At 47.8% G+C, this 13223-nt stretch overlaps 1 protein-coding gene across 11 annotated transcripts in view; it reads left to right on the forward strand.

Annotated features, from left to right (window-relative positions):
- The window catches only part of enah (ENAH actin regulator), a 570439-nt gene that overhangs the window by 193750 nt on the left and 363466 nt on the right, over positions 1–13223 (forward strand). The gene's annotated exons all lie outside the window — the stretch shown is intronic.

A 13223-nucleotide genomic window follows, 5' to 3' on the forward strand; every position in this document is an offset into this window, starting at 1 on the left:
AGTGGCAGATGGACTTCAACCCGGATAAGTGTGTAGTGATCCATTTTGGCAGATCCAATGGGATGGAGCAGCAGTATAAAATGAAGGGTACCATTCTTAGCAGTGTAGAGGATCAGAAGGACCTTGGGGTCCGGGTCCATAGGACTCTTAAATCGGCCTCGCAGGTGGAGGATGCGGTCAAGAAGGCGTATGGCGTACTAGCCTTCATTAATCGAGGGATTGAGTTTAGGAGTCGGGAGATAATGCTGCAGCTTTATAGGACCCTGGTTAGACCCCACTTGGAGTACTGCGCGCAGTTCTGGTCACCTCATTACAGGAAAGATGTTGAAGCCATTGAAAGGGTGCAGAGGAGATTTACAAGGATGTTGCCTGGATTGGGGGGCATGCCTTATGAGGATAGGTTGAGGGAGCTTGGTCTCTTCTCCCTGGAGAGACGAAGGATGAGAGGTGACCTGATAGAGGTTTACAAGATGTTGAGGGGTCTGGATAGGGTGGACTCTCAGAGGCTATTTCCAAGGGCTGAAATGGTTGCTACGAGAGGACACAGGTTTAAGGTGCTGGGGGGTAGGTACAGGGGGGATGTCAGGGGTAAGTTTTTCACTCAGAGGGTGGTGGGTGAGTGGAATCGGCTGACGTCGGTGGTGGTGGAGGCAAACTCGTTGGGGTCTTTTAAGAGACTTCTGGATGAGTACATGGGATTTAATGGGATTGAGGGCTATAGATAGGCCTAGAGGTGGGGATGTGATCGGCGCAACTTGTGGGCCGAAGGGCCTGTTTGTGCTGTGGCTTTCTATGTTCTATCCCAGTCCCACATACCCATCCATGCCCTGAGTTCATCTGCCTTGCCCGTCAGGCCTCTTGCATTGAAATAAATGCAGTTTCATCTGGACTTCCCTTGCTCTCTGTCTTGCTTTTGCCTGATCTGTCTGGTACTAGGATTACTGACACTGCCATTACTACTTAATGTGCTCTCTTTAACTTCTGTGCTGTCCTCAAGATTCTCTTCTGTCTCCCTATTGCTTTGAATCCCACCCCCCTGACAAACTACGTTAAACCCTCTTGAGTGGCTCTAGCAAATCTCCCTGCCAGGATGTTAGTCCCCCTCCAGTTCAGGTGTAACCCGTCCCTCTTGAACAAGTCACCCCTTCCCCAGAAAAGATCGCAATGATCCAAAAATCTAGATCCCTGCCCCCTGCACCAGCTCTCAAGCCAAGCATTCATCTGCCTAATCCTCCTGTTCATACTCTCACTAGCACGTGGCACCGGTAGTAGTCCTGAAATTACTACCTTCGAGGTCCTGCACTTTAGCCTTCTGCCTAACTCTCTACATTCACATTTCAGGACCTCATCCCTTTTCCTACCTATGTCGTTGGTATCAATGTGTACAACGACCTCTGGCTGCTCACCCCCCCCTTAAGAATGTCCTGCAATCGCTCAGAGTTGTCCTTGACCCTGACAACTGGGAGGCAACACACTATCCTGGAGTCTCGATTGGGGCCACAGAAACGCCTGTTTGTGCCTCTAACTAGCGAGTCCCCTATTACTACTGCTCGCTTGCTCTTTGCCCAACCCTGTCTGACAGCAGAACCAGCTGTGGTGTCACAGGCCTGGCTGCTGCTGGCATCTCTCCCTAACAGGACACACTTCCTGCAGACAAAGTTGTCAGGGAGACTAGATTGCTCCCTAATTGCCCACATCTGGCAGGAGGAGCATGCCACTACCGTAGCTGCCATATTGCCCTTATACAGGTAAAAGGATAAAAGAATCTCAACTCACCTCTCCCTTGCTTGTGGTCCTCCTGCTGACTTTTTTTTTGGTTAGAGGAGGAGGTAGGGAGGGCAACACTGAAGTAGTGTTTGGGGTTTAACTGTTCCTTCACAGCAGCTCCTCCACCAACCACCTTCTGGTTGCAGTGACTGCACTTACGCAAATGTGACCTGCAACCGCCAATCACCTCCAACCGATTTATATCCTGCTGTATCCTCTGATGGTCCTCATCGCTATCTGCAAATCCACCAACCTTTGTGTCATCCTCAAACTTACTAATCAAACCAGTTACATTTTCTTCCACATCATTTATATATATTATGAACAGCAAAGGTCCCAACACTAGTGTTCAGTTACTAGTGGTGTACTGCAAGGATCTGTTTTAGGGCCACTGCTGTTTGTCATTTTTATTAATGACCTGGATGAGGGCATAGAAGGATGGGTTAGTAAATTTGCGGATGACACTAAAGTCGGTGGAGTTGTAGACAGTGCGGAGGGAAGTGGCAGGTTACAGAGGGACATAGATAAGCTGCAGAGCTGGGCTGAGAGGTGGCAAATGGAGTTTAATGTGGAAAAGTGCGAAGTGATTCACTTTGGAAGGAGTAACAGGAATACAGAGTACTGGGCTAATGGTAAGATACTTGGTAGTGTGGATGAACAGAGGGATCTGGGTGTCCATGTGCATAGATCCCTGAAAGTTGGCACCCAGTTGATAGGGTTGTTAAGAAGGCGTACGGTGTGTTAGCTTTTATTGGTAGAGGGATTGGGTTTCGGAGCCAGGAGATCATGTTGCAACTGTACAAAACTCTGGTGCAGCCGCACTTGGAGTATTGCGTACAGTTCTGGTCGCCGCATTATAGGAAGGATGTGGAAGTGTTGGAAAGGGTGCAGAGGAGATTTACCAGGATGTTGCCTGGTATGGTGGGAAAATCGTATGAGGAAAGGCTGAGGGGCTTGAGGTTGTTTTCGTTAGAGAGAAGAAGGTTGAGAGGTGACTTAATAGAGGCATACAAGATGATCAGAGGATTAGATAGGGTGGATAGTGAGAGCCTTTTTCCTCGGATGGTGATGGTTAACACGAGGGGACATAGCTTTAAATTGAGGGGTGAGAGATATAGGACAGATATTAGAGGTAGGTTCTTTACCCAGTGAGTAGTAAGGGCGTGGAATGCCCTGCCTGCAGCAGTAGTGGACTCGTCAACATTAAGAGCATTCAAATGGTTATTGGATAAACATAAGGATGATATTGGAATAGTGTAGGTTAGATGGGCTTTAGATTAGTTTCACTGGTCGGCGCAACATCGAGGGCCGAAGGGCCTGTACTGCGCTGTAATGTTCTATGTTCTATGTTCAACACTGATCCCTGAGGAATGCCACTTGTCACAGCCCTCCATTCAGAAACACACCTTCCACTGCTATCCTCCGTCTTCTATGACCGAGCCAGTTCCACCCTGCCAACTCACCTCTGATTGCATGCAACTTCACCTTCTGCACCAGTCTACCATGAGGGACCTTGAAAAAGGCCTTACTGAAGTCCATGTGGACAACATCCACTGCCCTACCCTCATCAATCATCTTCATCACTTCCTCCAAAAACTCAATCAAGTTAGTGAGACATGACCTCCCCTGTCAGGATACAAAGATTTCTCTCAAGGCCCCAGCAATTTCCTCCCTTGCCTCTCAGTATTTTGGGGTATGTCCCATCAGGCCCTGGAGACTTGTCTACCCTCATGTTTCTCAAGAACCCCAATATCTCCTCCTTTTTGATCTCAACATGACTCAAACCCTTTCCCAGATTCATCATCCACCAAGTCCTTCTCTTTGATGAATACTGACGCAAAGTACTCATTTAAGACAAGGACGAAGGAACTCAGGAAAATTACAGTCACAAGAGAGTATATTCTTGGAGGTGTGGGCTGACACGCACTCGGGTCCTGATAGATTTCATCCCAGGATCTTACAAGAAGTGATCAGTGATGCATTGATTTCAATTTTCCAATACTCCTGAGATTCAGGGATGGCTCCATTAGATCGGTAGATAGCAAATGTAACTCCTTCTTCAAAAAGAGAGGGAGATAGAAAATGGGAAACTTAATGCCAATTAATTTAATTTTGGTCAGAGGAAAAATGTTAGAAGCTATTGTTCAACAGGTTATAGCAGGGCACTTGGATAAGTTCGAGGTAATCAGGCAGAGTCAACACGATTTTGTGAAAGAACAATCATGTCTAACCAATTTACTGAGGAAATGTAAGTGTGATCGGAAAGTGTGTGTGAAACAGTGTGTGTGAGAGAGGGAGAGAGTGAGGGAGAGAGTGTGTATGGGGTGAGGGCAGAGAGTTTGTGTATGAGAGTGAGAGTAGAGTATCTGTATGAGAGTGAGGGGAGAGTGTCTGTGTATGAGAGTGAGGGGAGAGTGTGTCTGAGAGTGAGGGGAGAGTGTGTCTGAGAGTGAGGGGAGAGTGTGTATGAGAGTGAGGGGAGAGTGTCTGTGTATGAGAGTGAGGGGAGAGTGTCTGTGTATGAGAGTGAGGGAAGAGTGTGTCTGAGAGTGAGGGGAGAGTGTGTCTGAGAGTGAGGGGAGAGTGTGTCTGAGAGTAAGGTAAGAGTGTGTCTGAGAGTGAGGGGAGAGTGTGTCTGAGAGTGAGGGGAGAGTGTCTGTATGAGAGTGAGGGGAGAGTGTCTGTGTATGAGAGTGATGGGAGAGTGTCTGTATGAGAGTGAGGAGGGAGTGTCTGTATGAGAGTGAGGGGAGAGTGTCTGTGTATGAGAGTGAGGGGAGAGTGTGTGTAAGAGTGAGGAGGGAGTGTGTGTATGAGAGTGAGGAGGGAGTGTCTGTATGAGAGTGAGGGGAGAGTGTCTGTGTATGAGAGTGAGGGGAGAGTGTCTGTGTATGAAAGTGAGGAGGGAGTGTCTGTGTATGAGAGTGAGGAGGGAGTGTCTGTATGAGAGTGAGGGGAGAGTGTCTGTGTATGAGAGTGAGGGGAGAGTGTCTGTGTATGAGAGTGAGGAGGGAGTGTGTGTATGAGAGTGAGGAGGGAGTGTCTGTGTGTAAGAGTGAGGGGAGAGTGTCTGTGTATGAGAGTGAGGAGGGAGTGCCTGTGTATGAGAGTGAGGGGAGAGTGTCTGTGTGTAAAAATTGAGGGGAGAGTGTCTGTGTATGAGAGTGAGGGGAGAGTGTGTGTATGAGAGTGAGGGGAGAGTGTCTGTGTGTAAGAGTGAGGGGAGAGTGTCTGTGTATGAGAGTGAGGGGAGGGTGTGTGTATGAGAGTGAGGGGAGAGTGTGTGTATGAGAGTGAGGAGGGAGTGTCTGTATGAGAGTGAGGAGGGAGTGTCTGTGTATGAGAGTAAGGGGAGAGTGTGTATGAGAGTGAGGGGAGAGTGTGTGTATGAGAGTGAGGAGGGAGTGTCTGTGTATGAGAGTGAGGGGAGAGTACCTGTCTGAGAGTGAGGGGAGAGTGTCTGTGTATGAGAGTGAGGGGAGAGTGTCTGTATGAGAGTGAGGGGAGAGTGTCTGTGTATGAGAGTGAGGAGGGAGTGTCTGTCTATGAGAGTGAGGGAAGAGTGTCTGTGTATGAGAGTGAGGGGAGAGTGTCTGTATGAGAGTGAGGGGAACATGTCTGTGCATGAGAGTGAGGGGAGAGTGTCTGTATGAGAGTGAGGGGAGAGTGTCTGTGTATGAGAGTGAGGGGAGAGTGTCTGTGGATGAGAGTGAGGGGAGAGTGTCTGTGGATGAGAGTGAGGGGTGAGTGTCTGTGTATGAGAGTGAGGAGGGAGTGTCTGCATGAGAGTGAGGGGAGAGTGTCTGTATGAGAGTGAGGGGAGAGTGTCTGTGTATGAGAGTGAGGAGGGAGTGTCTGTGCATGAGAGTGAGGGGAGAGTGTCTGTATGAGAGTGAGGGGAGAGTGTCTGTGTATGAGAGTGAGGAGGGAGTGTCTGTGCATGAGAGTGAGGGGAGAGTGTCTGTATGAGAGTGAGGGGAGAGTGTCTGTGGATGAGAGTGAGGGGAGAGTGTATGTGGATGAGAGTGAGGGGAGAGTACCTGTCTGAGAGTGAGGGGAGAGTGTCTGTATGAGAGTGAGGGGAGAGTCTGTATGAGATCGGGGAGAGTGTCTGAGGGTGAGGGGAAAGTGTCTGTGTATGAGAGTGAGCGGAGAGTATCTGTCTGAGAGTGAGGGGAGAGTTTCTGTCTATGAGAGTGAGGGGAGAGTGTCTATGAGAGTGAGGGAAGAGTGTCTGTATGAGAGTGAGGGGAGAGTATCTTTCTGAGAGTGAGGGGAGAGTGTCTGTGTATGAGAGTGAGGGGAGAGTGTCTGTGTATGAGAGTGAGGGGAGAGTGTCTGTGGATGCGAGTGAGGGGAGAGTGTCTGTGGATGCGAGTGAGGGGAGAGTGTCTGTGGATGAGAGTGAGGGGAAAGTGTCTGTGTATGAGAGTGAGGGGAGAGTGTCTGTGTATGAGAGTGAGGGGAGAGTGTCTGTGGATGAGAGTGAGGGGAGAGTGTCTGTGGATGAGAGTGAGGGGAGAGTGTCTGTGGATGCGAGTGAGGGGAGAGTGTCTTGATGAGAGTGAGGGGAGAGTGTGGATGCGAGTGAGGGGAGAGTGTCTGTGGATGAGAGTGAGGGGAGAGTGTCTGTGGATGAGAATGAGGGGAGAGTGTCTGTGGATGAGAGTGAGGGGAGAGTGTGTGTATGAGAGTGAGGGGAGAGTGTCTGTGTATGAGAGTGAGGGGAGAGTGTCTGTGGATGAGAGTGAGGGGAGAGTGTCTTGATGAGAGTGAGGGGAGAGTGTCTGTGGATGAGAGTGAGGGGAGAGTGTCTGTGGATGCGAGTGAGGGGAGAGTGTCTGTGGATGAGAGTGAGGGGAGAGTGTCTTGATGAGAGTGAGGGGAGAGTGTCTGTGGATGCGAGTGAGGGGAGAGTGTCTGTGGATGCGAGTGAGGGGAGAGTGTCTTGATGAGAGGGGAGAGTGTCTGTGGATGAGAGTGAGGGGAGAGTGTATGATTGTGAAGGAAGAGTTTGTGTGTCAGAGTGAGAGGAGTGTATATATGTGCATGAGAGGAGAGTATGTGTGTCAGAGATCGAGGGGATAGTGCAGTCCGTGCATGATGGGAGTGTGCAAGTGTGCGAGAGAGGGGAGAGTGTGTGTCAATGTAGGTAGCGGAGAGTGTCAGTGTGTGTGAGAGAGGGGTGTGTGTGTGTGTCTGCATGAGGGGACAGTATAAGCCAGGATCTGTATGTTTATTCTTTCATGGGATTTGAGATCACGAAAAAGTTCAGCATTTGTTGACATTTTTAATTGCCCTTGAACTGAGTGAATGGTTAAGAATTACATAGTTTGTGAGTCACATGTCGACCAGGCCAGGTACGAATAGCAGGAAGGGCTAGTTTCCATGCTGTAAACCTCTATGACTCTATGTTTCCCTCTCTTAAGGACATTAATCAAAATGTGGATTCTTAGAAATGTCAGCATGGTCATCCTTCAATTTTTAACTTCAGATTTAACCCTGAATTCCAGAACTTTACTGAATATGCAGTTTTCACACTTCCCACTGCCTCTCCACTCACACTGTTTCAATCTCCCCACTGCCTCTCCTCTCACACTGTTTCAATTTCCCCACTGCCGCTCCTCTCACACTGTTTCAATTTCCCCACTGCCTCTCCACTCACACTGTTTCAATTTCCCCACTGCCTCTCCTCTCACACTGTTTCAATTTCCCCACTGCCGCTCCTCTCACACTGTTTCAATCTCCCCACTGCCTCTCCTCTGACACTGTTTCAATTTCCCCACTGCCTCTCCACTCACACTGTTTCAATCTCCCCACTGCCTCTCCACTCACACTGTTTCAATTTCCCCACTGCCGCTCCTCTCACACTGTTTCAATCTCCCCACTGCCTCTCCTCTCACACTGTTTCAATCTCCCCACTGCCTCTCCTCTCACACTGTTTCAATCTCCCCACTGCCTCTCCTCTCACACTGTTTCAATCTCCCCACTGCCTCTCTTCTCACACTGTTTCAATCTCCCCACTGCCTCTCCTCTCACACTGTTTCAATTTCCCCACTGCCGCTCCTCTCACACTGTTTCAATCTCCCCACTGCCTCTCCTCTGACACTGTTTCAATTTCCCCACTGCCTCTCCACTCACACTGTTTCAATCTCCCCACTGCCTCTCCACTCACACTGTTTCAATTTCCCCACTGCCGCTCCTCTCACACTGTTTCAATCTCCCCACTGCCTCTCCTCTCACACTGTTTCAATCTCCCCACTGCCTCTCCTCTCACACTGTTTCAATCTCCCCACTGCCTCTCCTCTCAAACTGTTTCAATCTCCCCACTGCCTCTCCTCTCACACTGTTTCAATCTCCCCACTGCCTCTCCACTCACACTGTTTCAATTTCCCCACTGCCTCTCCTCTCACACTGTTTCAATCTCCCCACTGCCTCTCCTCTCACACTGTTTCAATCTCCCCACTGCCTCTCCTCTGACACTGTTTCAATCTCCCCACTGCCTCTCCTCTGACACTGTTTCAATCTCCCCACTGCCTCTCCACTCACACTGTTTCAATTTCCCCACTGCCTCTCTTCTCACACTGTTTCAATCTCCCCACTGCCTCTCCTCACACTGTTTCAATTTCCCCACTGCCTCTCCTCTCACACTGTTTCAATCTCCCCTTTGCCTCTACTCTAGCACTGTTTCAATCTCCCCACTGCCTCTCCTCTGACACTGTTTCAATTTCCCCACTGCCACTCCTCTCACACTGTTTCAATCTCCCCACTGCCTCTCCACTCACACTGTTTCAATCTCCCCACTGCCTCTCCTCTCACACTGTTTCAATCTCCCCACTGCCTCTCCTCTCACACTGTTTCAATCTCCCCACTGCCTCTCCTCTGACACTGTTTCAATCTCCACACTGCCTCTCCTCTCACACTGTTTCAATCTCCCCACTGCCTCTCCTCTCACACTGTTTCAATCTCCCCACTGCCTCTCCTCTCACACTGTTTCAATCTCCCCACTGCCTCTCCTCTCACACTGTTTCAATCTCCCCACTGCCTCTCCTCTCACACTGTTTCAATCTCCCCACTGCCTCTCCTCTCACACTGTTTCAATCTCCCCACTGCCTCTCCTCTCACACTGTTTCAATCTCCCCACTGCCTCTCCACTCACACTGTTTCAATTTCCCCACTGCCTCTCTTCTCACACTGTTTCAATCTCCCCACTGCCTCTCCTCACACTGTTTCAATTTCCCCACTGCCTCTCCTCTCACACTATTTCAATCTCCCCTTTGCCTCTACTCTTGCACTGTTTCAATCTCCCCACTGCCTCTCCTCTGACACTGTTTCAATTTCCCCACTGCCACTCCTCTCACACTGTTTCAATCTCCCCACTGCCTCTCCACTCACACTGTTTCAATCTCCCCACTGCCTCTCCTCTCACACTGTTTCAATCTCCCCACTGCCTCTCCTCTCACACTGTTTCAATCTCCCCACTGCCTCTCCTCTGACACTGTTTCAATTTCCCCACTGCCTCTCCACTCACACTGTTTCAATCTCCCCACTGCCTCTCCACTCACACTGTTTCAATTTCCCCACTGCCGCTCCTCTCACACTGTTTCAATCTCCCCACTGCCTCTCCTCTCACACTGTTTCAATCTCCCCACTGCCTCTCCTCTCACACTGTTTCAATCTCCCCACTGCCTCTCCTCTCACACTGTTTCAATCCCCCCACTGCCTCTCCTCTCACACTGTTTCAATCTCCCCACTGCCTCTCCTCTCACACTGTTTCAATCTCCCCACTGCCTCTCCTCTCACACTGTTTCAATCTCCCCACTGCCTCTCCACTCACACTGTTTCAATTTCCCCACTGCCTCTCTTCTCACACTGTTTCAATCTCCCCACTGCCTCTCCACTCACACTGTTTCAATCTCCCCACTGCCTCTCCTCACACTGTTTCAATTTCCCCACTGCCTCTCCTCTCACACTGTTTCAATCTCCCCACTGCCTCTCCTCTCACACTATTTCAATCTCCCCTTTGCCTCTACTCTTGCACTGTTTCAATCTCCCCACTGCCTCTCCTCTCACACTGTTTCAATCTCCCCACTGCCTCTCCACTCACACTGTTTCAATCTCCCCACTGCCTCTCCTATCACACTGTTTCAATCTCCCCACTGCCTCTCCACTCACACTGTTTCAATCTCCCCACTGCCTCTCCACTCGCACTGTTTTCACACTCCCCACTTGCCTCTCCTCTCGCACTGTTTCAATCTCCCCACTGCCTCTCCACTCGCACTGTTTTCACACTCCCCACTGCCTCTCCCCTTACGCTTTTGATAATTAAAGTTTATTTATTAGTGTCACCAGTATGTTTACATTAACACTGCAATGAAGTTACTGTGAAAATCCCCTAATCGCCACAAACTGGCGCCTGATCAGGTTACACTGAAGGAGAATTTAGCATGGCCAATACACCTTGTCAGCACGTCTTTTGAATCTCCCGACTGCCTCTCCACTCACACCAGCTTCAGGGATACAGATCTTCAGTTATGAAGATAGTCTGGAGAGTTTATGAACGTTTGCCTTGGACAATAGAAGGCTGAGAGGAGATTTGATTGAGATATTCATGAGGGGTCTGGACCGAGTACCTGGGAAGAAACTGTTCCCACTCATGAGAAAATTCAAAATAAGAGAGCGCATTGAACCGAATTAGTACAAGATGCAAAAATTATATGAGGGGAATCTTTTATGGAGCGTGCAGGTCTGGTTTGAAATGCACTGCCCGCAAGTGTGGTTGAAACAGGTTCAGTTGAAGCATTCAAAAGGAAATTAGAGTTATCTGGAAAAGAAGATCATGCGGTGTTACTTGGGGAATGGTGCTAGGTGTGTTCCTCATTCAGAGGGTGGTGGGCTAATCTGAGCTTTAACAATTCTGTGAATGTATGAAAAAATTCCTAGGATGTTTAAAAAAAATGGATTCACACGTAAGTTGGTAAAGAGACATAGAATGAGGTATATGGGGTGATTCAATGCTTGGTTGGAAATAGGTTGAAAGGAGGGAGGCGAAGAAGCAGAATTTTTGGGAGGGAATTCCATCTCTTTAGGACATAGGATTGACTGCAAGGTTGATGATATTGGACAAACATAGAAACGTACAAGATAGGAGCAGGAGGAGGCCATTTGGCCCTTCAAACCTGTTCCGCCATTCATTAAGATCATGGCTGATCACCCAACACAATAGCCTGATCCCATAACCTATAAGAACAAAAGTGAGAATAAGGGACCAGAGTCAAAGAAATAAATTGGTTATAGAGTTTTTTAAGGTGTGCTGAGGACAACAAAGGTGATATTTAAATGCAAGGCTGTACCTTCCTTCTGCACTTTTGCCTGATAAGATTATCGCTTAGTTTGTAGGGCTTTCAGCTTGCAATGATGTAGAGCAGTAAACATTCCGACATTTCTCTTCTTCCACCCCTACTGCATGCAACACTAAATGCTAAATGCCGCTGTCCACACTGGGAAGGAATAGTTTGGAGGGCTTTCAGCTCAGAAGTTTCAATCTGATGTATTAGTAACTGCATGTTTTTCAATATCCGGCTTACTCATCCTTTCTCTTTCAATCTCTCCAAGGTGCAGTCTTCAAAATGTTTGGATTTTCAGACTGCATTTGAAGAATGAAGGGAAAGGAATTTGATGTTAAATCATAATTCATCATAAATGTGCATGGTGAAACTAATATTTCAAATAGCATTGTAAGTAAAGATTAAAGTAGGTGAAGGGATAAAAATATTTGCAGCCAACAGGAGAATGAACATCATTTAAATTATAGTATATTCTGTAAGTATTTATAGCTGCTCTCAAATGGCCATGTCTGATCATCATCAATTCATTAGTGATTTCTGAACATTAGTCACAGCTTTGAGTTGATTTGGTTCAAGAGTAAATGTGGTTTGTCCCAGTACAGATAAATGAAATTGAATTGCTGCATGTGTGCTTCTACTTAGGAATCCCACAGTGTGCTAACCTTTGACTTAAAGTTAGTGCAGTCGTTGAATAGTGGCAGGCTGACGGATTGCTACAATTAGTGTTGTGTATATTGCAAAGCAGCTAGGGACATGCACACTGAACAAATAACCAGTGCAGTACAGAATTTCATACAAAGTACCATCATAAAGTTGCAGTTAGATTTTATACAAGATCATTTTTCTATATTCTAAAATCATATTGGACTAGTTTTTTTCATTTAAAATGGGCCAAAAATTACAATAAACACAAAGAATACCTTCTCTAATGTGAAAGTGCTAATTGTACTCCATATACTCCTACTTCTATAGTTACAAAAGTAGAGAACATTTTTTTTTGGTTTAGGACTATGGTTTTGTGTCATCAAAGAACAAAGATCAAAGAAAATTACAGCACTAGAACAGGCCCTTCGGCCCTCCAAGCCTGCACCGACCATGCTGCCCGACTTACCTAAAGCCCCCTACCCTTCCAGGGACCACATCCCTCTATTCCTATCCTATTCATATACTTGTCAAGACACCCCTTAAAAGTCACTACCGTATCCACTTCCACTACCTCCCCCGGCAACAGGTTCTAGGCACCCACCACTCTCTGTGTAAAACATCTGCCTCATTCATCTCCTTTAAACCTTGCCCCTCGCACCTTAAACCTGTGCCCCTTAGTAATTGACTCTTCCACCCTGAGAAAAAGCTTCTGACTATCCACTCTGTCCATGCCCCTCATAATCTTGTAGACTTCTATCAGGTCTCCCCTCAACCTCCGTCATTCCAGTGAGAACAAACCAAGTTTCTCCAAACTCTCCTCATAGCTAATGCCCTCTATACCAGCCAGCATCCTGATAAATCTTTTCTGCACCCTCTCCAAATCCTCCACATCCTTCTGGTAGTGTGGCGACCAGAATTGAACACTATATTCCAAGTGCGGCCTAACTAAGGTTCTATAAAGCTGTAACATGACTTGCCAATTTTTAAACTCAATGCCCCGGCCGATGAAGGTAAGCATGCCGTATGCCTTCTTGACTACCTTCTCCACCTGCATTGCCACTTTCAGTGACGTGTGTACCTGTACACCCAGATCCCTTTGCCTAACAATACTCTTAAGGGCTCTGCCATTTACTATATATTTCCTATCTGTATTAGATCTTTCAGTCAAATCAGCTGTTTTGCCTTGGATGGTGTTGAGCTTCTCGACTGTTGGAACTCCAACTGACACCTAGAACATAGAACATAGAACTGTACAGCACAGAACAGGCCCTTCGGCCCATGATGTTGTGCCGAGCTTTATCTGAAACCAAGATCAAGCTATCCCACTCCCTATCATCCTGGTGTGCTCCATGTGCCTATCCAATAACCGCTTAAATGTTCCTAAAGTGTCTGACTCCACTATCACTGCAGGCAGTCCATTCCACACCCCAACCACTCTCTGCGTAAAGAACCTACCTCTGATAT

The sequence above is a fragment of the Mustelus asterias genome, chromosome 5 (genome assembly GCF_964213995.1).
Source record: "Mustelus asterias chromosome 5, sMusAst1.hap1.1, whole genome shotgun sequence".
Taxonomy (NCBI): domain Eukaryota; kingdom Metazoa; phylum Chordata; class Chondrichthyes; order Carcharhiniformes; family Triakidae; genus Mustelus; species Mustelus asterias.